This window comes from Phascolarctos cinereus, unplaced genomic scaffold, assembly GCF_003287225.1.
Source record: "Phascolarctos cinereus isolate Bilbo 61053 unplaced genomic scaffold, phaCin_HiC Scaffold_2;HRSCAF=192, whole genome shotgun sequence".
NCBI classification, from domain to species: Eukaryota; Metazoa; Chordata; class Mammalia; order Diprotodontia; family Phascolarctidae; genus Phascolarctos; species Phascolarctos cinereus.
The window spans coordinates 170668715-170696217 of record NW_027555625.1 but is presented as its reverse complement, the minus strand read 5'-3'; the positions used below and the strand labels follow the sequence as shown (position 1 = coordinate 170696217).

The following is a 27503-nucleotide window of genomic DNA, read 5'->3' as shown; positions in this document are numbered from 1 at the left end:
ATGAAAGAACCAGTCATATTCAAATAGAGACTTCTGATGCACCCATAACTTTACATGATGGATCATTTCCCTTGGAAGTAAATTGCTTCCTGTGTCTTTCCCCCCTAACATATAATATACTATGATGCCAGTCAAGGTTGATCTGGTCTCACAAAGGAAATTGAGTGAATTCCAGCAATTTCTGGGCAGGTTAAAAAAAAGCAACAGCCTACTTCTCCCTAGGATTCTCCTGGGAAAATTTTATATCTTACTTATGCACTACCAGAAAAATGACAGATTGCCCTTTAAAATACCCAACCTTTTTTGATAATATTTGAGCAGGGGGTGGGGGATCATTAGCTCAATTCTTAAAAGTTTTAAATTCTATAATTTCCCAATATAATTTACATCCCCAAGGATATTAGTTCTTCCATGTTAGTAAGATGCTTTTGGCAGATTATATTAGTGCTTTAAGGACAGTAAGGTAATATATGATTAGTGCTTTAAGGACAGTAAGGTAGCATATGATGTGGCAGATTTTAGTGTTGTGGTTTTCCAAATCATTCTCAGGCGATTTGCAGAATTCCTCGAGGGTCCAAAATAATGTCACGTGAAGCATATGTTTGCCCCTTTCTTCCATATGTATTTTTTCCACTGTGGGCTCATTTCAGCAATCAAAAACAAAAAAATACAAACAGTTTAACACTATAGTGACTATATACTATTATTTATCCAAACCAAGAAAAACTCAACACAATTTTTATTACATTTTGCCCTAGGAGAAAGTAGGAGCAGGTCGAGTTGTTATTCGTGGACCTTTTGTTTCACCCTTGTGGTTTCTGTGGTGAAATGTTTTTGGACCAAAGTGTTAGGTTATGACAAGCTAGTTTCCTACATTCCTTAAATATTTTAGTTGCTAACCTATGAATTTGGGGTTGAAATGGGAATTGGAGACTGGGAAATAGGCTTGGCTAAGCCTTGAATTTAGACACTAATGTCTATCTCCATTCTATTATGTTTTAGACAGAGAGGAGGGAGAGAAGTAGAAAATGCAATTCAATTCAGTGAACATTAAACATCTGCTTGTAAAAAGTACTGTGATAAGTAATGTGGATGCAAAGATGTTAGATGAAAACCAGAGCTCCAGAAGGTTGGTGTATGTTAGTATAGGACTAGGTTATGTAACATATGATCATATGCTATAATATATAAATGCAAAGAAGAGATAAAAATTAAGTATTATGAGAAGTTGGAAGGGGAAGAGATCATTTACAGCTGGGAAGATCAGAAAAAGACTTCTTGACTGAGGTGCCACCTACTTAGGAAGATGTTGAAAGAAGAGAGAAGTTTCAATAAGTATTTATGGGGGAAAGGTGAAGATTAAATAAGCATTTGGTCTGTGGGGGAAAGGTGATATCTGATGACAGAGAGAAGATATTACTCTTTAACTTTTATTTTGCTTCTGTTTTCTTGCCAATGATGTTTGGAATGGAAAGGACAGAACAAAATTGGCTAATAGGGAGTTGATACCCCAAATAAATACGAAGATATTAAGAGAATACCTAGCTATCCTATATTTAATGAGTTCAAGCCATCAGGGTCAAATGAACTACAACCTTAGGTACTGAGAATTCTGGTAGATGTGATGCTGAGCCACTGACAGGAGCTTTGAAAGACTGTGGAAAACTAGAGATTTACCATGGGATTTGAGAAGTATAGATGGCCTAATTGTTAGACAAGGGAAGAAAATGAAGCCTTTGAATTGCAGTCTAGTGAGCTTGGCTTTGTTCAGTGGCATAACTGTAGAATGTGCTATGTTGTTATTATATTATTATATTATGCATTATATTACTGAGATCATTTTCTGTGAGCGACCTCTTCCCTCTTCCCCATCTCATATCACTCATGCCTTCTATCACTACCTCCTCCTTCACATTTGTTCCAGATGATGAAGTGGCCTTATTCTTTACTAAGGCTAATACCTGTACCTTTAGGTGATCTCATTCCGTCCTGTCTCCTCCATCAGATTGCCCCCACTATCATCCCTCCTTTATCACATATTTTCAATCTCTCTCTACTACTGGCTCATTCCTTACTGCCTAAAGCATGCCCACATCTCCCCATCCTGCATTGTCATCCTTTGTATCTAAACTCCTTGAAAAGGCCATGTATAAAAGGCGCCTCCACTTTCCTCTGCCTTATGATCCAGCTTCTCACTTTATCATTCCACTGAAACTGCTGTCTCTAAAGTTACCAATAATTTTTTAATGCCATATTCAGTGGCGTTTTCTTAGTCTTCATTCTCCTTGACGTGCCTGCAGCCTTTGACATTGTTGATCACCCTCTCTTCCTTGGTGTTCTCTTCTCTCTAGGTTTTTGGGATATCATTCCTGGTTCTCTTTCTCCTTATCTGACTCCTTTGTCTCAAGTCTCCTTTGCTGAGTCCTCATCTAGAGCCTTCCAGATGTCTCACAGGGTTCTGATTTAGGCCCTGTTCTCTTCTCCTTCTGTACTTTTGGTGATTTGATGATCTCGTTAACTCTCATGTATTTAATTACTATTCCTGTGCTGATGATTCTCAAATCTACCTATCCTGTCCAAGCCTCGCAGCTGACCTCCAATCTCACATCTCCAGCCTCCTTTAAGGATCTTGAATTGGATGTCCAATAGACATCTTCAACTCAACGTGTCCAGAACTCATTATATTTCCCCCTAAGCCTTCTCCTTCTCTGTCTCTGTCTGTCACTTTCTCTCTCTCTCTGTGTATATATGTATAAAATACAATTCCATCTTCCTTGCAACCTCAGCACCTCACTACCTTTTACTCTTATCCCCCTTATCCAATCTGTTACCAAGGATTGTCAATTTCACTTTGGTAGTATTTCCTGAATGTGCCCTCTTCTCTCCTCTGACATTGCCACCAGTCTGGCGCAGACCCTGATCACCCCATGCTTTGATTACTGCTGTAGCCTGCTGGTGGGTCTGCCTGCCTCAAGTCTTTCCTCCCCCTCCAATCCATCCTCCGTTCATCCACTAAAGTGATTTCCTAAAGTTCAGGGCTGATCTTTACTCAGTAAACTCCAGTGGCTTCCAGGAGCAAATGCAAAATGCTCTGCTTGGCATTGGAAGCCCTTCATAAACTAGTTCCCTCTTGCCTTTCTGGGTCTTCGTACCCCTTATTCTCTGCCCTGTACTTTTTTCCATCCAGTGACACTGACCTTACTATTATTCTACCATCTCTCACCTCTGGGCATTCTCTCTGGCTGTCTCCCATGCCTGGAATGCTCTCTGTCTTAAACTCTACCGGCTTCCTTTAAGTCCCAACTTAAAGTTCATCTTTAAGGAAGGTTTTCTCAACCCCTCTTAAGTCTAGTGCCTTTCCTCTGTTAACCATTTTCCTATTTATCCAGTATAGAGCTGGCTCCATGTATATTTCTTTTTAGGTTTCTCCTTATTAGACTGTAAGTTCCATGAAAGCAGAGACTTCCTTTTGCCTCCTTTTGCATTCCACCGCTTAGTATCTGGCACATGGTAGGTGCTTAAATGTTTATTGATTGATTAAATATTTATTGATTATTCAGAGGATGATTAATTAACTCCTATAATAGGAAGGGATAAAAAGTTAACATGGAGAATATGCATTATAGGTATGGGGAGACAGTTTAAGCAAAGACTTTGAGACAGTAGAGGGCAGGTGAATAAGGAGAATAGTCCTGAGGGTGACTGGTGAATAGGATGAATAGTCCTATGTGTCTGGGACATGGAGTACTCCAAGGGCAATAGGATGGGGGGGAAAGTCTAGAAGGCTGATTGTCTCAAGATTGTAGAAGTTCTTGAATGCCAAGGTTAGAAGGTCTTTTTTTTTTGAGGCCCAAAGGAACTTTATGTATTTTTACCACTTAAATGAGATACACAGAAAGCCAAATGACTTGTTTAGGAGAAAACAAGGAGCTTCCTAATAAAGGGTTTAAGCAAGTGATATAATAAAAGTAATACATTAAGATGATTCTAAGGTGGAAGTATGAAGGGTGGGTTGGAGAGAGTATAGACTGAATACATGAAGACCCATTAGTCCTATCATAATAGTCCAGTTGAGAGGTAAAAGGGAACTGAAGTTGGTTGATTGCAGTTGAAAGGACAGATAGAAATCAAGGCTATTCGAGACTAACTAGCTGTGGGTGTAGGCAAGAGAGAAGAGCTAAATTATATAGAATAAAATTTTAGGAGATCTACTCAGTATGCTTTTATGATTTTCTTTGGAAATGTTTGGTAATTTTCACTGATTAGAAGCATCTCACTGATATCTAGTGAGAAGAGAAAGAAACTCTTTTCCTCTTGGCATAAGCTTTAGACTGACAACATAGGATGGGATAGATAAGCACGTTTTTAGCCCTTTTCCTCCTTCTCGTGGTATCACAAAGTCAGCTTTAGGAAAGATCGTGAGCTTCAGCCCAATTAATCAAATATTTATTAAGAGCCACCTATGTACTAAAGCATATATTTTGTGCTGGCTGGCATGAGAGGGAGGGGAATAAGCATTTATATAGTGCCTACTTTGTGCCAGGCACTGTGCTAAGCACTTTTAGAAATCACCTCATTTAATTCCCACAACAACTCTGTGAGGTAGGTGCTATTATTATACTCATTCACAGTTGAGGAAACTGAGGCAAATAGAGATTCAGTGATATGCCCAGAGTCACACAGCTAAAAAACATCTGAGTCCCCATTTGAATTTTACTTTGCCAGGGCTGCTGAGAATACAAAGACAAAACATTCTTGGCCTTCTGGGGTTGGGGAAACAATATGTATGCAGATAAGTAAATTAAAAATAAATTTACAAAATTACCACAAAATAAGTGTATGTGGGGTAGGGGAGCTTAACTGAAGGAATCAGGAAAGGATTATTGTAGGAGGGGGCACCCAAGCGAGGACTTGAATTCAGGAAGCTAGGGGTTCCAAGAGGCAGTGATGATGAGGGACAGCATTCTAGACCTGGAAAAATAGCTTTGAGCCAGGTGGTTAAAGGCTTTAAATGCCAGCGAGAGGAATTTGCCTCCCTGGAGACAACAGAGAGACATTGAAGTTTCTGCTGTGCTTTAGTAATACCAATTTGCTGTGTGGAAGAGGGATTGGAGGGAGGCAGAGTATGGCTGTGGGGTGACCAGTTAGGGGACTATTGACGTAGTCAAGGAGAGAGAAGTTGAGGACATGGGAACAGATGTGAAGGATGTTGTAGAAATATAATCAACAAGCCTTGGCAAATGATTGTAGAAGGATATACGAGAAGGAAGAGTTGAGGGTGATTCTTGGGAGACTAGAGAAATGGGAAATAGGTAAGTTAGAAAAAATAATGGGTTTAGTTTTTAAATGAGTTTTGTTTGGGACAGATTGAGTTTGAGATACCAATGGGACACCTAAAGGGAGCTATCTGGCAGACATTTCAATATATTGGAATTGGAGCTCCAGAAGTAAGATGGAATTTGGGAGTCATCTGCTGAAAGATGATAGTTGAATGAGTGCCGATGAGATAGCCAAAAGAAAAAGAAGAGAAGAAAGCTCAAGACAGAGCCCTGGAGCACATGCACAATATGGATGGGGACAGGTGTAATGACCCAAGGTAGGAGATAAGATGATGTATTAGGAAGGTAGGAACGCAACTGTGAAAGAGCAGTTTTATGAAAACTCAAGGGGAAGGAGAGTATCAAGGATAAGGGAGTGATTAACAGTATGAAATCCTGCTGAGAGGTCTAGAAAAATAAGGAGTAAGAAAAGGCCATTGGATTTAAAACTAAAAAAAGGGGGCTTCTGGTGTGTTCATAGTATTTTTGAGTCCAGATCCTATCCATGGACTCTGTGAGTATTATATTCTTGTTTGGACAGACTAAAGTAGTAATTAATCAAATGGTAATACAGAGCAGCCTAAAAAGGAAAATTCAACCACCAAAAGATGTCCAGTTTACTATTAGTGAAGAGATTGTACATTTTACATAATTCCATTCAATCCATTTCCAGTTATGATCACAAGAAATATATTTCAGTTATTCTAAATCATTCTAAATCTATTAAGCATTTAGTGTAGGGCAGGGAAAACAAGTGTTAGAAAAAGTTAGCCCTGACTTAGAGCATAGTTACAGGAAATTTGGGACTTTTGAAATTGATCTTTATTAGTTGCATACTCTACTCTTGATTAGATCTCTTTTTCTTTTTTAGGTTGAATTCCCCCGAAAGGTCATTTAGATCATTTAATTAAAATGCTTATGAATCATTGGGAAGATTTTATATTTTCTCCCTGTTAGATATTGGTAAATGAACAAAATCATGGCCCTAGTTCTCTTCTGAATTTAGAGAAGTAAAGTGAAGTATAAGAAAAAATAAATCTTATTGTGGAGAAGAATGATTTATATACTTAGGGTGAACATAGTACCCTGACTTTAAATCTACAATTCATGCCATACAAAAATTGAAGCTGACAGATTTAGTGACTTGTCCAAAGTCACACTGCTATTAAGAAATTAAGCTTAGAATTCATTCTAGCTCTTTTTAATTTCATTGCTATTTCTACTGTAAGACATTATTTATATTTTGTAGTTAATATCACATATAGTTCACTGAAGATGTGAGTGTAATGAGGATAATCAGTTCCTCTTCTCCCCAGTCTTCTCTGTCTAGAGCACCTCCTCTTTTGCTGAGCTGGGTCTCCTGGACACTTGAAAGGGAATGTGGGATCACTTTGGGGTGATGCAACCATCCTATGATTCCTCTGACAAAAGCAGTGGGAAGGGGGCTGCATCAAAGGAGACTAGACACAGAGTCAGGAAGATGGCCTGCTTAGAGGACTTTGAAAGAAATAACTCTACGCTTTGGTGTTCTTTCTCTTAGGTTCTGTCTCTTTCTCTCTGTTTTCTTTCTCTCTCTCTCTCTCTCTCTCTCTCTCTCTCTCTCTCTCTCTCCCTCCCTCCCTCCCTCCCTCCTCCCTCCCTCCCTCTCTCTCTCTCTCTCTCTCTCTCTCTCTCTCTCTCTCTCTCTCTCTCTCTCTCTCTCTCTCTCTCTCTCTCTCTCTCTCTCTCTCTCTCTCTCTCTCTCTTTTCTTATTTCCGAACTTCTTCAACACTCTGTGGAGGCTCTTGCTTGGATTCTCATGAGGTGATAGAACTATCTCCTCTCAGAGCTACAGCAACTACCCATAGGTGGAAGAAGCACATGTATTGCCTAATTGAGCCTGAGCCTGAATCTTAGGCCTTTGGTAGTATCTTCTGTTTGCTTTCCTTTTCCTAAGAATAGGTATATGAACAAGGATCTTGCGATGAATGTTTCCAAGCTTGGAGGCAGTAAGAGGTCAGAAGCTCCTGGGTATCTTTGTCAATTCTGACTGATGTGAGAAGTATTCTCCCTCCTGAGAGAAGCTAACCACCAACAGGAAGATCAGCTTAAGCCATAGACTGGCTTCTAAGTGGATTTAGACCTCAGGGAAGTTGTTTGGATGGCGTGGAAACTGAGGTGAAGTTGAAATGGATATTAAGCAGTGTCACAACAATATTTCTTGTTTTAACATTTTTTAATACCAACCTCTTGAGAGAGTATAGTAGGAGTTATAAATTAATATTTTATGTTTTAAGTCTTTGTCAATGAATGCTTCTGAGTCTTTTCTCTGTTAAGTATTTCCTTTGTATCACCCCCTCTGGGACTATTCCCCCATGCTGTACTTGCATTGATGGACTAGGTCCCCAAAATACATATGGCTGAATACTACTCTCAGAGTTGAAGATGTAACCCTAATGATCTGAGTTTCTAATGTGGTCATTAACAAGTCTCCAAGTTTCACCTTATTAGACAATCAGTTGTTTTCTAGCTTTTAGAAAAGGGGTTTTACTGGGGAGGTTTAGAAAGAACATTAGTGAAAAAGACATTCTTCCTTAAAAGTTTAGGGCATACTATCCCACAAATACATTTAGGGTCTATGGGGAGGGGTTTGGTGCACATACAAAAATACAGAAGTATGATTGATCATGTATGGAGAACTCATGTGGCAAAGGAGCAACTTAATACTCTTAACCCTTTTCTTCCTTTGTAGAGTTGTCATAAAGTTTTCCTTAGGTGTAGCTCTCCTCTGATATACGAGGACTGGCCTTTAGAGAGTCCACAGCTGACACTTCTTTCTATCACAAGGGGTTATGCTCCTGGAAACTACCTTTTCTCAGATGACTATGCTGACTAGATATGTTAGATCCTACAGGTCCAAGCTCTCTGATCCCATTTGGGATTGTATTGCTGTCTACTGGTGGTCCAGGGTAATAATGTGGGGTCAGGAGAGAGCTACAGAGTGAGAGTGAGTGAGAGAGGGCTCAATTCCTCCACTCCTATACTTGTTTCATGCATTACTGTCTGATTCACCCCTGGATTGACTGCCATTTTGTACGTGTCCAAGGACTTGTCTGATTGTTTCAGTCATAAGATGGTTCCTACCTTCATTTAGTGTTCAAATCACTATTAACCTCTTAAACTGATTAAGGATTTAATTCACATCTAGTTTACATTCCTGATTAATTCAATCAAGGGCCTTCTAGGATTAAATTATTTAGGGTAGGAGTAGAAGCCTACCCTTGTACTTTTTTTTTTTTAGAAGATATAAGTAACTCATATGATTTACTTACTACTTTGAGTATCTTTCTACTTCCTTTTTGGGAAGCCCTAGACAAACCTAAACTTTGTTTAGGTGATTTCCCCAGGGCATCCAGGATGGTGAATAAAGATCCAGAGACAGTAAGAAAGAGCCTGATGCTTCTCTTTAGAGGCCAGACTTCCTTGTAAATAGACCAGATCTAAGGGGCCCCTTTGTGTATGTATGTGTATTTATATACACACGTATGTGTGTGTGTATTTTATACACACACACACACACACACACATATACACATTCGCATACCTATACTTTTATTTATTTTAGACATTGCATTTTAAAGTTTAATTTTGTAAAATAAAATAAGGAAAATAAGAATTTATATAAGGAAAACTATTGAAGACTATTTTTAGACCTTTCTATTATGCTTCTAAAACCAAGGTGAGACTATAGCATTGTATCTGTTGATGTTAAGGGTTATAACTTATAAAGATCTTCCTTATCATTAATATTTATGTAGTGCTTTAAGGTTTGCAAAGTGCTTTATGCATCTTATCTAAATTAATCTTCCTTAAAACCTTGGGAGGTAAGTCTTGTTATTATTCCCATTTTGTAGATGAGGAGATGTTAAGGGACTTGCTCAAGGTCACACAGCTAATATGTATCTGAGGCAAGATTCAAACTCAGGTCTTCCTAACTCCAAGTCTAGTTCTGAATTCATTGCATCCTTTATTTAACATGATTAAACAGACTGCTGAAGCTTAAGATGATGAGGATGTAGAAATACAGGGATTTTTTTTTCCTTCACAGAAAGCATCTGTCAGATTTTACAAATGCATTTTAGCTTTTGATGAAAAATTCTGTGTAAGTATACATTGTAATTATTATCTATATCATCATTCAGAGTTCAAGTGAATTGCAGTTTCAATGCAGTGATTGTAGCTGCTGAGAAATGCTTAATAACTATTCCCAGACAAGAGAGACTCCAGAATTTTGTGAGGAGCCTCACTAAAGTCGTGAGGCCCTCTTGAGAGTCTTAAACCTGTCCTCATTCTGTCCATCCCTCATTCACTTTGAAGAATTTCAAGGAAGCTGGTATACGTTTCACTCCTTTCTCTCAGAAGTAGCATAAAGGGATTTCTTTTATAACTGTCCAGAGGAATGAAGGGAATTTAAATTGTAGTCAATTTGCATGATAACACCAAATACAAATATAACTAACTTTAATAGTTATGTGTGTCAAGACTTCCTTTCCAAGCTTGAATCTAGAAGATGTTTGATTTATTTTGATTTCTCTGTGGACTAGATATATCTTGATGATGATGATGATGATTTATTAGACCAATAACTTGCTCACTACTGGAGGTCCTGAAGCAGATTATGTATGTCTCAGTAGGGATACTGATGAAGGGATCCAGGTGAATGTTAGAGGGGATGACCTCTGAAGTCCTTTCAAACTCAAATAATCTATGATTCTAAAAGACGGATTAGAAGCACTTATGTAAGAATTGATGAAAAAATAATAACTCCTACGATAATTATTATCTCTGTCTTCAGCCATTACCTGCTGAACCTGTTTCTTCTACCTTAGAAGTAACATTGAGATTGCAGAGATCCTTAGGATAAATGCCCAAAGTGACAAAGAAGAAGGCAATAATAAAGTTGCATCCTATAGAGAGAGTCATGAACCGTAAAATAATATGGTACAGAAAAGAATAGACTGAATCTGCTCATGCTATCAAGAATATTAGATTCCAAAGAAAGGCGCTGAGTCAGAAAAGCTGGATTTCTGCCAGGATGGTGCTTCGCCCATTTGTCCTAGTAATAATAATCACTCAATTTCATGTTTGCATAATGTTTTATGTTTTCAGAGCTCTAACAAAACATTATTTTATTTGACCCTCACAACAATCCGAGGAGATATTCAGGGCATGTTTTATAGTCATATTTTACTAGAAAGGAAACTGAGAGTTAGGTAAGTGGCTTAGCCAGATTCATGCCACCTGATTTATGGGAGCCAGTACTTTGTCCCAAATGACTCTCTGGGGACCTTGCAAAGTTTCCTTCAGTCTCCTGCACTCGAAGGCCACCTTTCCACTACTTGCCCATAGCTTCTTCTCGTTCCCCGGTATTGCCCAATGTACATGAATTGTATTATAGCAGACTCCTCAATGTGTGCTGCCTACCAAAATTTCTCCCTAACGCTTCCCCACTCCCATGTCAGGCTTCCTTATTTGTTTTGGAATGCTATGAATTCCTAGAATATTAAGCTTATCCAAATGGAAACTAAAATATATATTCAAAATCAAAATTTAAATGACAGTTGGGATTACTTGAATAACTGCTTCTTTCACTTAGTGTGGCTAATCAGGAATTAACCATATCCTAGCCTGATTGATGGGGGAAGAGGGGGGAGGAATTAAATTAGGATTTGCTGTGTTAAATATGCAAAATAGTCAAGTGAAATAGTTTTAAGACTAAAAGAAGGTACTTGTTACAAAAGATAATCTCCTTTAAGAGTTGCTTAACTTAAATTGTGTTTACTACTGGCTATTCATAAATATTTTGATGTAGTTACACTGGTTGTAGAAAGTAGTGAGGTCAAAACTTTTTTTTTGGCTATAGTTTTCCACATGGACTTTTGTTTGATTATTTTTAGTAGTCTTAGGTTTGAAATGTCTATACTTAAATGAGTCCAAAGTCAGTTTCTGTAAGTGGAGTATTGGGCTATTGACTAACTTTTTTATTTGATTAGTAATTCATTCTTTCGACATCCAATTCTAAACAAAAAAAAATGCTTTTTTTCTGACCAAAATAAATATGCTTTTGATAGTTGCCCCCACCCCTTCATGTTATGGATGAGTTGAAGATCTATATAAGTAAGGAATCCCAGAGAGAAAATATTTTGTCAGTCAGTGCTTTTCTTGTACACAGTTTTGTCTTGAAAATAAACTGGTATGCTATTTTTTTGCTTTTTTTTTTTGGCAAGGCAATTGGGGTTAAGTGACTTGCCTAGGGTCACACAGCTAGTAAGTATCAAGTGTTTGATGTGAGACCAGATTTGAACTCAGTTCCTCCAGACACCACGGCTGGTGCTCTATCCACTGTGCTACCTACCTGCCTCATGAAGTTGTTTTATAAAGCAGAATGGTGAACATTATAAAATTTCATTTATTCTGGTGTTTATTGGGAAAAAAGGCAATACAGTTGATATTACTCCATAAACTTATTTTTTAGCCTTGTACATCTATATAACAGTGTCAGCAAAGTGTCAACATAATTTTTGGGTTGAGAAGACACATTATTAAAAGCAGAATGCATTAACATTTTGGACTCTGTAGCAAATTAATTTGTTGATTTTTTTCTTCAGAAAACTAATTAATTTGTTGATTTTTCTTTTCAGATAACTAATTTAAATAATTATATTGCTTGTGAAAGTTTTTGATAATAAAAAAAAATCCTCCCTCCACATGCCTGTGGGTAAAATTGTCAGTGCTGGAACAATCAGAGCCAGAACCAGAAATTTAGGAGCCAACGAGGGTTTATCCAGTTCTATAGTGAGGGAGACCTCTCTGCACAGATGAGGGTGACTCCGCTAAGGAACAAAAGAACAAAGCTTGTATAGATTTTAATTAGTCTAGAGGTAAATTTGTTACTGGGCATCTCAGGATTAAACAGGGTTTTTTGATGGGGACTTTCAGAGTAGGAATGGCAGGTAGTATCCTTTGATTGAACAGGTCTATTTTGGAGGGCTAGTAACAGGAAATGCTCTTTTTCAGGTTAGCTGTCTCTTGTAGCTCTGTCCTAACAGATAGGCCTATACTTGGCTGTTTCAGCAGAAAGGAAAGTCCCAGATAAGGTGGCAGGGTCAGGGACAAGAAAGACCTGTAGTAATTGGGTAGTAGACAGTTGGTAGGATACAGAGTAGGAAGAACCCTAGACTTGGAATCAGAAAACCTGGGTTTGAATCTGAGCTCAGTTGAATACTGGGCTAGGCCCTGTAGTTTCCTCATTTGTAAAATGAATAAAGGAACACTTACGCTATACACTACATACACACACACACACACACACACATACACATACATACATACATATACACACACATACATATACATACATATACACACATATGCATGTGATGAACATGTTTTTCAAATGTCGGACCCGCATAGATACTTGTCAGTTGTTTTTCTATTGTTTATATTTGCAAGAGATGCTGTGTATTTAAACCCATGGCTATAGACTAGAATTAAATTAAAACTTTTAAAATATGAGTGATCTATTTTTAGGTACATACTCGTTAGAATTCAGTATCTTCATGACATAAATTCAGTGGTCTGCTGGAGCTGGCTCCTACCAGCTCAGCTGATTATTAAATTTTCAATGTGAACATTTACACCTTGGGGGAAAAAAAACAAATTATATAAATCAGGGCTTGATTTGTTATTTTGCTGATTGTCTCTAGATGAAACAAAGTGATGAAGAAAATATTAATGCAAATTAAACCCAAAGGTTTTTTTCCCCCCCAGAGAGGTGATTGTTAAATATTTACTGGTTTACCTTTATATGTAATATGAATTTGATTAATTTATATAAATTATGTACAATTTGACTTTTTCAGAAGCTGATAGCATGTTCTGATTATTTGTCTATAATATGAAGTGAAAACATTATCCACAAACTATTATTTTTGTTATCTTGTAATAAAATTCTCTAGGAACTGTATGACTTGTTTGAATTTCATGTTTGAATTTTTTTCCAAAATAAATCTCCAGGTTTTGAATCTTTTAACACATTAATTACAAGGTTACATCTTACTGTTACATTTCACATGATTCTGGAAGGAATTGTGCTATTTTTTTTCTTGTATGATCAAACCACATCAGAAATGGACTGGGCCAATAATGAACTTGTGACTTTCCTGGTTAACCACTCATCAAACAAAGCCTTAACCAATATTAATTTCCTTATTTGAATACAGGAGACTCCTTTTACTTATTTAGGAAGCTTATAAAATATATTCATCATATCATACTGATTAGAATACAAAGATAATAGGATGAAATCAACAACCAGTATAGAGTTACAGATCTATCATCATATTTTGCCTGTTAAGAATTACATAAGGCAGGCATGAAAGCAATCTATGTACTTATGAAAGTTTAAATTCTTCAGATGGAAAAGAGTACATTCACATGAACATCTCCTTTCCCTTTCCCCAAATATGTAGCTGCCCTAAAATACCCATTAGGTTAATTATACTTATTGGTGGTTACTTTGACTGACTTGACTGCTTGCTTAAATATTGTATATAAGAGAGACAGAGTAGTATAATGGATAGAGTATTGGCCATGGGACTAGGAAGATTGGGGTTCATATCCTGGCTCTCATATATATTGGCTGTGACCCTTAGCAAGGCCCTTATATTGTAAGAATTAGTATCTATTAGAAGTATCCATTAGATTATAAGTTCCCTGTCTTCTGCCTTTTTTGTGTGTGTCACTAGTGCTTATCACAGTGCCTGACACATAGAATGCACTTAATAAATGTTTATTGATCGATTGACTTAACCTCGTTAGGCAGTTCTGGAGACTGTAAATTTCACAGGAGAGGCACGTGAGCATTGTAGATGGTTTTCTCATCTGGGATTTCTCTATATCATTAAAATCACAGATTTAGCCAGACTCTATTCCTGATCCTTAAATATTGTGTGGAAAAAGCCTTTGTATATTTTTTGTAACTTTTTGCAGTTCTCATCTATGATTTCATTGATAATGGGAATTTCTGGTGAGGAAGTTCCTGATAGTGATATAGTTATGATAATGATGTAATGTTCTTCAATTTATAGTCTTATAGTTATCTGGAGATGTTAAGAGTGATTTGAATCCAGGTATTCCTAATTCTAATCCTATTCAGTATGGGACCCCAGCCTCTCACAGCACTTTTGTTATAATGTATTAAACAAAATAGTTTAGCTTGGTATTTTAAAATTATATTAATATTCAGTTAAAGAAACAATGGGCACAAACATCTTAAATTAAACTGAAGTCGTTAACTTATACATTCTACATAATAAATGTGTTTCATACCCATTTTGTATCTTCCTTGGTTGAACCCATAGTAGGTGCTCAATTAATATTTGTTTAATTGGATGGAACTCAGGTTGAGGTCAAGACACTGATATTTGCTTCAGGTATGGGGTCCTCACTATTCTTGAGATAGTCATAATGAAGAATATTGCATGCTTAATTTTTTGCCTCTTTAAGGACCAAACAATGCTCAATTAATGGTAAGCTAAGTTAAGCAATTGGTCACATGTGGAAAAGCCAAGAGATAATCAGACTAATCAATTTCACCAAAATGGCCAGTTTTGTAGATAGTCTAATAATAGGCTAGTGAGCGCATCAGCTAGTGGTAACAAAAATGTTCTTTGAAGGAATCTGAAAGCAAGATCAGAGCCATAATATGGTTGAATTCTCTATGAATACTGGAAATTGAAGTCCAAGGAAAAGTAGTGTAGAATGTAAAGCAGCTAATTTATTCTGGCTTCTTAAGAACAGTAAGACCAAGTAAAGCAAAATATGAAAGTATATTTATATAAGCTGAATTACTTATTGTTAGTGGAATGCCATGTTAATTTTTAAAAACTGCTTCATAAGAAGTATAGTTGTTTCTACTTAAGAAACTTCAGGAAATTTAGTTCCGGTATTTGTTTATAGCCATAAGGTAAGAATCCAATGTGAAACTTGTGCATTTTGATGATATAACACATTTACTCTGCAATAAAAAGTAAATTTGCTTTCAAAATATAGTGTCAAGTGCATCAAAAAGTTTTGAATGAATGTAATTTCCTAAAAGTACAAAAATTTTTCTTATTACAAGTCCTCAGAAATTTGACAATCATCTTTTTGGGGCTAGAAATGATTCATTCTAATGCCACTAATGTGCCCAATGTGGTATTTCTTACATACAGCACTAATCATATTTCCCTTTTCTTCATGATGATTGTTTTGTGGAAAGATATACTTATTTTCAGCATAATCAGACTTCTGTTTTGTAGGTGAATATGAAAATGACTGACAAAAATTTGCCCAGATACTAAATTTCATGGAATGTTCTGGAAATGCTGAACTTTTTGATTTGGAAATCTATCTGTCGCCTTCATTTGACAGAATAGGAAGCTGAGGACCAGAGAAATTGATAGATTTGCTTAAGGTCATAAAACTAGAGAGCAGAAGTGCCAGAACTAGAGTTCATGTGTTTCTGACCTTCAAGCAGTACTGCTTTACCTCTCAAAGTCCCTCAACTCAGGTTCTTCGTTTATGAAATTGAATGGTAACTTACAGTCACTATCTTAGCCTCTTGTGAAAATTGATCAAGTTGAAAAATACCTTTGAAGAGGAAAAGATTCAGAGTATTGTTAGTCTAATTATGTATATCTGCAACTATGCTGTTCTCAAGTAATCAGTCATTCAGTCAACAAAACATGTCAGGCATTTTTTATGTTCAAGGCACTGCTAAGCCCTGAGGATTCAGAGAAAGAGCAAACACAGTTGCAGCCCTTAATGAACTTGCAGTACTTACAGTAATGGAGACATGGTCAGCCAGGAGACACACACAAGCGCTTGCATGTACACACACACACACACACACACACACACACACACACACACACACACACACACAACCAGACACTCTTAAGTGTCTGCTGTATGTCAGTCACTGTACTAAGTGCTCAGGATACAAAGAAAATTAAAAGAACCCCATTCAAAACCCCAATACAATCCCTGATGTCAAGATGTTTGAAGTATAAAAGAAAAGCTTAGAAGGGAAGGAATTAGCCCCCTGAGGGACAGTTTGGAGGTTAGGAGAAAGAGCATTCTGGGCTTTCGGGGACAGCCAGTGTTAAGGCACAGAGATGGGGAATGAAATATTGTGTATTTGGAACAGCAAATAGGCAAATGTAGCTGCATGTTAACTTTTTTTCTAAATCATTGAAAAGTGTTAGGTATAAATGAATATGTTTGCTGCCAAGTTTTAATACACAGTTAAGTCACTATTTGGGGAGAAAAAAAGAACCAGAGTCTGTTTAAATTGATTCAGTAAATGTATCATATTTTATCCAAGAAGATCTTTTAACCAGAAATATTTTAAGAAGTATAATTAACTAAAATAAGGAAAAATAAGTGAGAAATTTACCTAAATGTGAAACCCCTACCCACAAGGAGCTTCAGTGTCAAAGAATAAGCAGCATAGATTTTTAAGCCTTTGCAAATAGTAATATTAAAAACTACTGATTTAAATGGTGACCCTGGAAGTCAAAAACGATACTTTGACACATGACCCTGATCCATAGCAAGAATAACATTGTTGTTGGAGAAGCTTAATCTAAAACTACAGAACAAAGGATCTAGTGTTTATAGTTAATATGCCAGCGTTAAGTGCTCGTTTTATGCTTTGATGCATCCCAGACTGTGCACATATTGTGTGTAAAAATTACCAAATGTTCCGGGGGTGGGAAGTCTATTGCCTCTCGTGGGCATGTATGAAGTTGTTAAAATAGATTTCTCTACACTCATAACAGTTTATTTTATTAAGATGTTTACTGGGTAAATATTTTTACTAGGTTTTCATCAACTTCAAAGAGGTATTATTTATTCCTTGGAAAGTGTAAATAGATAGTATTCACAATCTGTATTTAGTTTTTTTCCTTATTTTTACCCCATTGGATTTTTCTACCTCAGTTCAAATGGGTCTACTTTTAAAAATTATATCAATACATCTACATATAAAATTTGATCCCAAACATATTTATAAAAATTAAAATTTAAAAAATTAAAATATAATAAAAATTTTTCATGGAATTTATGCATTTTACGTTGGGACCGATGACACACTAGGAAGCCCTGGGTTCTAGTTGAAAACCTACTGATGTAGTCATCAAGAGACTGATTCTTAATCTTGTCCAATGTGACAGGAAATAAATGCCTACTCCTATCATAAAGAGAGGCTAGAAAGCTGGCTAAGATAATATACACAAGGGATTTTGATATCTGTTAGACGGATGGGTGCAACTCAGGACTATGATTTTATTTTGCATTACTTCTAGACTGTACCACTAGAGAGAGGATGCCTGTTGATGAGATTATAGATCCATCAAAGTATCGAAGAAGGACTTCCAGATTACCCAGTGTTACAATTGGTGCTTCTAATGTGGTATAAAGTTGTATAGAATTTGTTTAAGTCATCTGTGAAAGGTAGCGTGGCATAATGGAGTCAGCCTCAAGGTGAGGAAGAACTGAGTTAAAGTCCTGCCTGTGACACATACTGACTATTTGACCTGCACAAGTCACATAAGCACTCAGGGCTCTAGGCAGTTTCTCTAAGACGTGGGCAGGTAGGTGGTGCAGTGGATACCATACCTAGGCTGGAGTCTGGAAGACATCTTCCCGAGTTGAAATCTGGCCTCAGACACTTCCTTGCTGTGTGACCCTGGGCAAGTCACTTAAACCTCTTTGACTTAGTTTCTTCATTTCTAAAATGAGCTGGAGAAAGAAATGGCAAATTACTCTGGTAACTTTACCAAGAAACCCTAAGTGGGGTCAAGAAGAGTCCGACTCTTCATGAAATGACTGAACAACAACATACATTGCATAGAAAGTGTGTACCTGCATTAGTAAGAGTGAATTTCCTTACCTGATAGTTCCTTTTATGATGAAATGACAGGTCTGGGCTCTATTCCTATCCTTTCAATCCTTTACATCTGTGGACTTAGAGAGGGGAATATAATAGAAAGGCTTATAAATGTGAAATTCTTCTAAGAAACATATATTAGAGGTATTAAACATAATAATTAATAATAGTAATAATAATAGGTGGCATTTATACAGCACTTAGGATGTGCCAGGTACTGTGCTAAAGTGATTTTAAATATTATGTTATTTGAACCCCACAACAACCCTGGGCAGTAGGTGATATTATTATCCCCATTTTTCATTTGAAAAAACTGAGGCAGGCATATATGAAGTGACTTGCCCAGAGTCACACAGCTAGTAAGTGCTGAGGCTGGATTCATAGTCAGCTCTTCCTGAGTTCAGGCCCAATGCTTTATCCATTGTAATACCTAGCTGCTTCATTGAGACGTGGAGGTAATGGTACTTGTGCTTATAAACAAATGCCATTCTGCATCTATTTGGGGGTAGAGGGACATAAATATTGGTTTGTAAAGAATACTTCATATCCTACTACATCAGACCTGTCTGTCTCCAGCAGTCCAAGAGAGGATTTATGGGAAAGATATTTACTTTCCGTGGTGCTTCTTGAAAAGTTTGGCTTCATCATCTTACATCACAATTACTAACTTATTGGGATGTCATCCATGAATTTATCTAAACTCATCCTTTATTTTCAAATGTATAAAACTATGCTTATTATATACATTTTCTACAAAAAAGTTATACCTACAAATTGTTGTAAGTAATAAGTTCCATAAATGTATTACTCATTGAGTGAAGCAGTGATTCCTTTAAATCAACCTCTAATTCCTTGACAGAGTGGGGGGAGGTTTCAAAAAGTATTCTTTCTTTAATTCTGCTGTTATGGTTAACTTTTATACTTATGATTTTGTAAACTTCAGTTACGTTTGTCTCGACCTTCATCTTTTCATATTACTTAACATTTTAATCCATCTTAAAATGTAAGTTCCTCCATGCCTTTATAATTTAGATTGTAATAATCTGGGTTTTACCTGGCTTTGTTATGTTTTTCTTGAGATGGAGTGATATGAACTGCATGCCACATTATTGATCACTTTGTTTGCATGGGTCTCCTTGGGCATACTGAAAAATGGTCACTGATTGTTGACAATGACAATAAGTAGGTATTAGACTAATTTATACATAAAAGATGTTGTTGCACTTGCAAACAGTGTCCTGTTTGATTGGTTTGAAATAGGAGCAGCCCCCAGTGACCTAGGTAGGTAAGGAAGGAAAAAAAGATACAAATAAGTGGTTTTTTGAAAGATCACTGCAATTATCAGCATGTCAGAATATTAGATTCAAAGCCAGAGTACCTAGGTCCCAGCTTTGCTACTTGGGTAAATGATTTCACCTTTATGGGCCTCAGTTTCCTTATTTAGAAAATGAGGGGGTTGGATCAAATAAGGCAGTTTAGATCTAAATCCTGCAGTTCTCAACCTCGGTCTGGTGACTTCATTCCTAGACTCTTCCTTGGCTGGTTAACATATATAATGGTAAAAGGTAGTTAACTTCTTCTTGAAGTTATATTTCAAACTTTGTTGCTATTGGCCTCGAATAGTTGAAGGCTATATAGTAATATGTAGAATATCTGATTTCTTCAGGGTAGGGAATTCCCTGTATGGGAACTCCTTCTTCCAGCTTATCTCAACTTATCTATGACTTTGTAGGTAAGTCCTATGGAACTTCAGGAGATACCTAGAAGGTAAATAATTTGTCCAGGGTTACCTAGGTACCTAGTAGTAGTATGATTTGAACCAAGCATTTCCTAACACTAAAGCCTAATTTTCTATCCAAAATGGCATACTTCCTCAGGTGATAGGTATAGAAATGAGTTGAGGTGGGAGGGAAAAGGTCTTAGTAAATCTGCAAGTTGATGGAAATTTACAAAACCTATGTGATAGATGGACCTGTGACTTTTTTAGGTGAAAAGACCTAAGTTCCATTTGTGATTGTTCTAATTAACTCTGGCATCCATCGTGTGGTATGTTTATAATCACTGCCCACAGAAATCCTATTCTCTGACCCTGGTTCCCTTCAGGCAGATACTTGGAAGCCTGCCTCAAATGGTCATATTGCTCTGGATTTTCCCATAATACTCCCTTTTCCAGGTTTTATGTTCTTGCCCATTAAATCAGGCAAATTTCCTTTCCAACATTTGGCATTGTTCCTTTATTGGAAAGGAAACTTACCTAACATGTTAGGCCAAGAAAACTTTAAAAAGCAAAACACATAACAATATGTTTGCTCTCTAACCATCATTCCACCAGTCTGGGGCTGGGTTTACTGTTGTGTACCATCTGTGCATTACATGCAAAGGTAATAATACACACTTGCCTACATTCCTGGCCCAGTTGCAGAGTAGTCAGTGACATTTCTTTACACACAGGATTCCCTCAGTGTAAAGAAATAAATCTGGTGTTTTATTTTATATCCAGGGCCAGTTTACAGTAGTGGTGTCTGGCAGTGTCAATAAGCCACATTCCAGACTGTGAAGATGGTTTTATTTTGTGTCTCTCTTTCAATGCTATTGTGAAAGTCAAGCCCTAGCCTCATATGACCTTTTGATTTTCTCTCCTACTGCTTAGCATATATTAGTAAAAGTTAGCTGAATGACTGGCTCTTTCCTAATGACTAGTGGAAACAGCAAGATGAAAATGTGATGTTGTATAATAAATTTATTTATTTTTCCTCTTGCTACCACTTTTCCCTATACTAATTCAACACACATAGCAGTTTTTAAATGGATGTGGTAACAGTGGTTTCAATATATCATGGACTATTATTTAACTGCCAATGTGGGTTTTGAGCTACGTTAACCATATAGTTATTCTCTCTTCCTGCTATGGCTTTTTCCATACCCAATTCCCCCTTTTCTCTTTTTGTGAGGAGCTAGATAAATCAGAAAAACAAATAGCATAGCATTCAGCATGTGTGATATATCTGACAATTGTCTGTGAATTGGAATGGACACTGATTTTCATGTTGGAAGTTTCGATTAAACCAGATATATGTATTTTGACTTGTATTCCATATAGATAAACCTTTTCTCTTTTTGACGCTAGCAGTAGATTTTTACCCCATACTGTTGCTAATGATTAGAATTTGCTCCAGGCCCAATCCGTAACTTTACAATTTTACAATCATAGGAGGGGCAATAGTCTGCTTTCTTATCGCTGTAGCTATTATGACCTGGATTGGGATTAGACCCAGATGCAGGTTTATCTAGGGAACATCACACAGTTATTTAATGTTTAGGAAATATTCTGGGTACCTTGAAAGGAGATATCCAACTGCAAGGGGAAGTAGAATGTATTTTGTTGGCTCTTTCTTTGAGTATACTGCATTTTCAGTTCTGCATAGGCAATTCTATAACTTACCTGGTTTTTATCATTTTGGAAAATTTTGTTATTGTTCCTTAATCTGCAGTCATTATCGGTAATGTACCATTATGAAATCAAGACTATGAGAACTTAAAATGATTTTCTAGATTCTAAATTCAGGAGCCTATCAATGACAAAATTAGGACCATGTATTCAATTCACTAACCATTTTTACTGAGTTTGGCTCTCAGTAGTCCCTATTTATACTTGCACGATAAGTGTGTTCTTGCTTGAAGTTTCCCAAGTAAATTTAAACTGTTATGGCCATATACCATAATCAGTCATATTGAATAGACAAGCAATATTAATCATTTACCTGCAATTAATAATATAACATTTTTCTTTTGTTACCATTCTTCAGTCTTCAGGTACCTATTATTTCATTATTTCATACTGCCTTCAGCAATAGAGGTCACTATCCCTCAAAACCTTAGTAAATTGCATTCTTGAGTTACTCCGGCCAAAAAGATACATCATGCGGTAACCAAACCTCTAAGGATGTTTCTCCAGACTTGGCTCAGATTGCTTCTTAGAAAAAAGACTTATATAGCCAGTAAATATACCCTTGTTCATTACCATACCATTCTGCATATAAGCTATACTCCCCTACTGCCAAAGCTGACTTAAATAAAACCATTACCTGAGGTAAATAGTCTATGTCATCTTTTACCATATGTCTTTCAGGAGCTAGAGATGTTTATAGAGCTAAGAGGGGAAGGTAGGTATAGGTGTTGTTGCCCCTTTCATGAGGAGATTTTCTCCCTGTGTCCTCCCCACATAGATGGATGCAAGAGAAGAGTAAGTTATGGGAATTTTTCAAGGAGCATTTAGGCCTCGTAGGAATAGCCGTAAAATTAAATATTTTGTGTGTGTATGTGTATGTGTGTGTGAGAGAGACAGATAACATGTACATAGAGAACACATATATGATATACACACATATATACATGTATATGTAGTTTTATGTTTATTCACATACGCATATGCATAAATATAACACAGTGTACATATGTATATATACACATATACATGCATACACACACACACACACACACACACACACACACACTCCACAGGGAGCCATGTGGCACTAAGGGTTCCCACATTCAGCCATACACTTAGCTACTTTAACTTTCACTGAACAGGCCTCATACCTTCAATAGCTATAGCTGTTGAAGACTGGTCTGGGTGTTACGGAAGCAGCATCATGGAGGAAGAGAAAGGAATTGCTATGGTATTGTGTATGTATGGCCTGGTAGGTGAAAATGAAAGGATTAACTCAGCATTGATTTTTTGGGAACCCTTAATGCCACAGGCTTCTGGTAGAGGGCCTTCTTTATATGTATATAGGGGTAGGGTCTGGAGCCTACTTGCCAGTGTCTCCCATGCGGTGTGACACCAGTATGGCAGAAATGTCAAGTTCCCTTGATAGTGATCCTTGAAAGTTATGATAAGATCACAGATTTAGAACTAGAAAGGTCCTGAGAGGTCGTCATTTTAGAAATAAGGACACTGAAAGGATTAGGACACTGATATTTTGAGTTTCATTTGGTTTAGGAACTTTCCTCTTTGAGGCATTCAGAAAGTTAGAGTTGCCCTCCCCCCACCCCAATGGGATGAGGAAAGAGTGGACATTGTCGGCATTGTAGGATGGAATTTTTAAAAATAAGATGAGCATTCTGTGGGGCTGAAAGTGGAGAACAGGTGCAGGTATTGCCTCTTCTGTTAAAGTTCTTCCCATCTCTTACTGTTGTGAGAGTTGGAGTGAGCAGTTACAATTTCCTGGAGGTTATTGGGAGTCATCCAGAGATCCTCAGAGCACTCCCTAGCTGATGTGGTTTTGAAGGCTTAGGGAGTGGTCTGGATGTTGGGAGAGTGGTAGCGTGAAAGTAGAGTGGTTGTGGTGAAAGTATGTTCCAGGGGCGGTAGCAGGAAAGATGAAATAGGCAGATGTCAAGAGTGGGAGCTTTGGTGATGAAGGATCTGTTTCCCTTTATGGGCACCTTGGTGTGTATATGGTGGTAGGTAGGTCTTGTGGCCTAGTTGCAGCATACTGTATGGTACATGAGTATGTAGTGGTGGAAGACAGGTTTTTTTTTTCCTTCCTTATATATCTTATATGAATCAGATATCTCAAGCTTCCTATTTAAGAAGGAGATTGTATGGGGGAGAGGAGGTGATTGTACTGCTCTTCGGTTATTTATTTTGTTTTCATTTTCACTCATTTTCAGAGCATGGCCTGTATTTGGGAGCAGTCTATATTTAAAACTCTATTGTATTTATTGAAAGTAGACTAAAATAATGGAAAGCCATTTGGATTTGACTTTGGTCACAAAGTCGTATCTCAAGAAAAATTCATGGCAAGAACCTTTATTTGTCTTAAAAATAAAAATTTCAGAGGAAACAGACAGAGTGAGGTGGGAACTCAAAGACTTTGTGAGTTTTGCTGTGGATTCACTTCATTATTTTGAGATCTTAAAGAGGTTCTTAACAACTCTGTCACTATCTACATTTTTAAAAATAAAAATAATAATTATTGTCATTTTTTGATCTTCTGATTATTAATATGAAATAAGCCATAAAACAAGGAGCCATCTGCTTACCAAAAGTATTTACCATTGTCATGGAAGAGAAACACTGGGTATATAGGGAAGTCTGCCAGCCATTCTTATTTGTAATGACAGTGTATCAGTTGCATAATTCCAAATTACTTTCAAGAATGGTTAGAGTCAGACCAATACACAGAATCACCAACAGTATATTAAATGTGCATGATCTTCCCATAGATCCTCCAACATTAGCTGTTTTCATCTTTTGTCATCTTTGTAAAGACATTGTAATGATTGTATCAAGCCCCAGAACATTATTTAGTTTTGTAAATGAGATCTATAATCATTCAGATGAACACAGAAAAAAAGTGAGCCAATGAAGAATGCACTTTGTTCGGATCATGATATGTCATTGGATAAAAACTCATAGAGCTGTTCCATAGTCACATATAACTTGGACAAACATTATGGATAGATGGTGAATAGGAAGGGACCTGATTAGCCATGTAGTCTTACCTACATGCGAAAAGAATCCCCAGTATCACATATCCAGCACATCCTGGGTCATATAGCTTATTCCTGAAAACCTGCAAGGAAAGGGAACCTACCACCTTTTCAGGGTGGCCCATTCTACTTTTAAAGATAACTAGTTGTCAGGAAGTTTTTTCTGACATAAATTTGCTTCTCTGGAACTTCTACTCATTGTGCCTTGTTTGGCCTCTATGGGGATAGATGGAACAAGTGTAATCTTTCCTTGATATGACTTCCCATGAAATAGTTGAATGTAGCTATCATGTCCCTCTGAGACTTTTTTTCTTCTAGGATAAACGTGCCATATTTTCAACTGCTGCTCATGTGTCATGTATTTTAAATCCTCTCTACGTTTATTTCAAACCTCTCTAAGTTGCTCTCCTCTAGATGCTGTTCATTTTATCAATATGTTTCATAAATACACGGGAGGAAGCTCAGTGGTTCGGCAGATAGAGCCGTGGACCTAGAGTCAGGTAGACCTGAGTTCAAATGTGACCTCAGACACTCACTAGCTATGTAACCCTGGGTGAGTCACTTAATTTCCATTTGCCTTAATCCTCTGGAGAAGGGAATAGCAATCACTCCAGTATCTTTGTCAAGAAAGCCCCATATGGGGTCATGAAGAGTCAGAGGGGACTGTCACGTTGCTCTGAGACTTCTTTTTTCTTGAGCATAAACTTGTGCCATTTCTTCAGTTGATCATCATGTGTCATGGATTGTAACTGCTTACCGTCCTGGTTGCCCCCCTCTGGATGCTGTCCAGTTTACCGATATGTTTCATAAATCATGAAGAGCTGAGCACAGTATTCCAGATGAGATCTAATGAAAGCAGAGGATGGTGAAACTGTGAACTCCCTATTCCTGAAAGCCATGTCTCTCCCAGTTCAGCTTAAGATCCCACTACCTTTCCTGATTGCCATATCACACTTCTGAATCAGTTCACTAAACCCTCCAGATCTTTTTCAGAAAATTGTTGTTTAACTTCATCTCCCCTATCTTATACTTATGAAGTTTATTTTTTTATACAAGTTCATGCAAACATTTACCCAATTTTTATTCAAAATGATGAGGGAGACCCAACATTGAACAAGAGGAAAAGAGTAGGCTCAATTTTCTTTGGGAAATTTGTGCAGTTTCTTTTTTTAGTCACCATATTTCTCCTTAAACCAAAGACCCATCTTTAAAAAATCTAATTATGTTATGGAGACAAGTTATGGAATGCTACAGGCTTGGAAGAATAAAAGTCGGTGGTCACTCACAAGGTAGTAGAGAGGCTCCTGTTGGGTGTGAGTAGTCTGTACCATATTAGCAATGAATATTTGCACAGGAGAAGTAGCATAAACAATGTCAGAGGTGTGAATGGAAAAAAGGTGGGCTGATTATGTGATAAAAGTAAAGGAAAGGCAGTGGGCAGCCAATGTATTTCACTAATATCCATGTTGTCAAAAAGACCTAGAGGAAGGGTCTTAGCCCACTGGTAGATTGTGTTTGTCATCAGGGAGATGATGACATGAGTTGCAGTTGACTTTGTTTTGAGTGACGGAGGGCTGTGCAGGGTCACCAGCCTCACTTTCTCCTCCAGAGACATCTTGGTCCAATGCCCAGATATTCATCAGGATAACTGGAGATAGCTCAGGATGCAATGGGAGACCCTGGTCCTTTTAAGCTGAAGTCTTGTCAGGTTCTCACTTTGAGTGAGGAAACTTTCATTCAGAATCCACTGGCAGACCTCTAAATGAAGGAATTATAGGATAATGTGTACAAGAATTACTCAGGATGAGAAGATATTGGTGAGTTTCAATATGACTATTGGAAGGAGTACTCTTGATTATGAAATCACAGGCGATCAAAGGAGTGATTATTATAAAATTACATAATTTACATCTATGAGAGGATAATAAACACTTTAAAATGTTACCAGCATAGAAATACAAGTTAGTTGAGCCTTGATTTGTTTTTTCAGGTTTTACGTGATCAGTGATACCAAGATCATGTGAATTAATGTAATCAGAAGGAATGTTTCTTTTCTAGAGGTATAAAAACAGTTCACTTCTTTTGCATCCTGCCATTATATAATGTTCTTTCTTGCATTTTTAGGGAAAAGCACAGTTTTACATGATGAGAAATCCTGAAATCATTTTTTGAAAGGTATGTACATATAGCCTGTTTTCTTCACTAGTAGCTTTCATTTTTTATTTTATTATCATGAATAAAGTGTAACACTATTTAATCTGACATGACTTTAATACGGGCAAAGCATGCTATTAGTGTAGAAGTGAAGAGAATAAAAACATAGAATTCAGCTGTCTAAATTCACTTTCCGTGTTTTGTCAGACTTTTTAAAAAGCATGACAATTTGGAAAGAACGTGTAATGACAGCAACCAATATATGGAGCAGGCAGCTAAGTAAATGACTACCTGGAGTTACATAGTTAGTTTAACAATAGGATCATTTTCTTTCTTTTCTCATGTGTCTATAATATCTTTCCAGTTAGAGAAAAAAAACCCTTCACCTAGCAAAGATGATAATGTTTTGAGTAATTTTTTTCCAAGGCAGTAGTGATTTAGTTGATCAGCTCTAATTCTTATGTTGATCTCTTTAGGTTTATAGAAAAGCCTTTTACATTCCTCTAATCATTCACTGAAGTTCATGAATTTTCTAAGTCAGTGATGCCCAAATATCTCT

The 27503-nt window shown here is 37.1% G+C and overlaps 1 protein-coding gene across 6 annotated transcripts in view; it reads left to right on the top strand.

Annotated features, from left to right (window-relative positions):
* Positions 1-27503, top strand: part of PLCB4 (phospholipase C beta 4) — a 461946-nt gene that overhangs the window by 6185 nt on the left and 428258 nt on the right. For 5 of the 6 annotated variants that reach the window (XM_020985786.2, XM_020985777.2, XM_020985830.2 and 2 more), the window contains exon 2: positions 26915-26965. The exons of the other annotated variant lie outside the window; for it this stretch is intronic. The gene's annotated coding sequence lies outside the window, so the exon portion shown is untranslated. The remainder of the gene's footprint in view (positions 1-26914; positions 26966-27503) is intronic. 6 annotated transcript variants of the gene reach the window in all.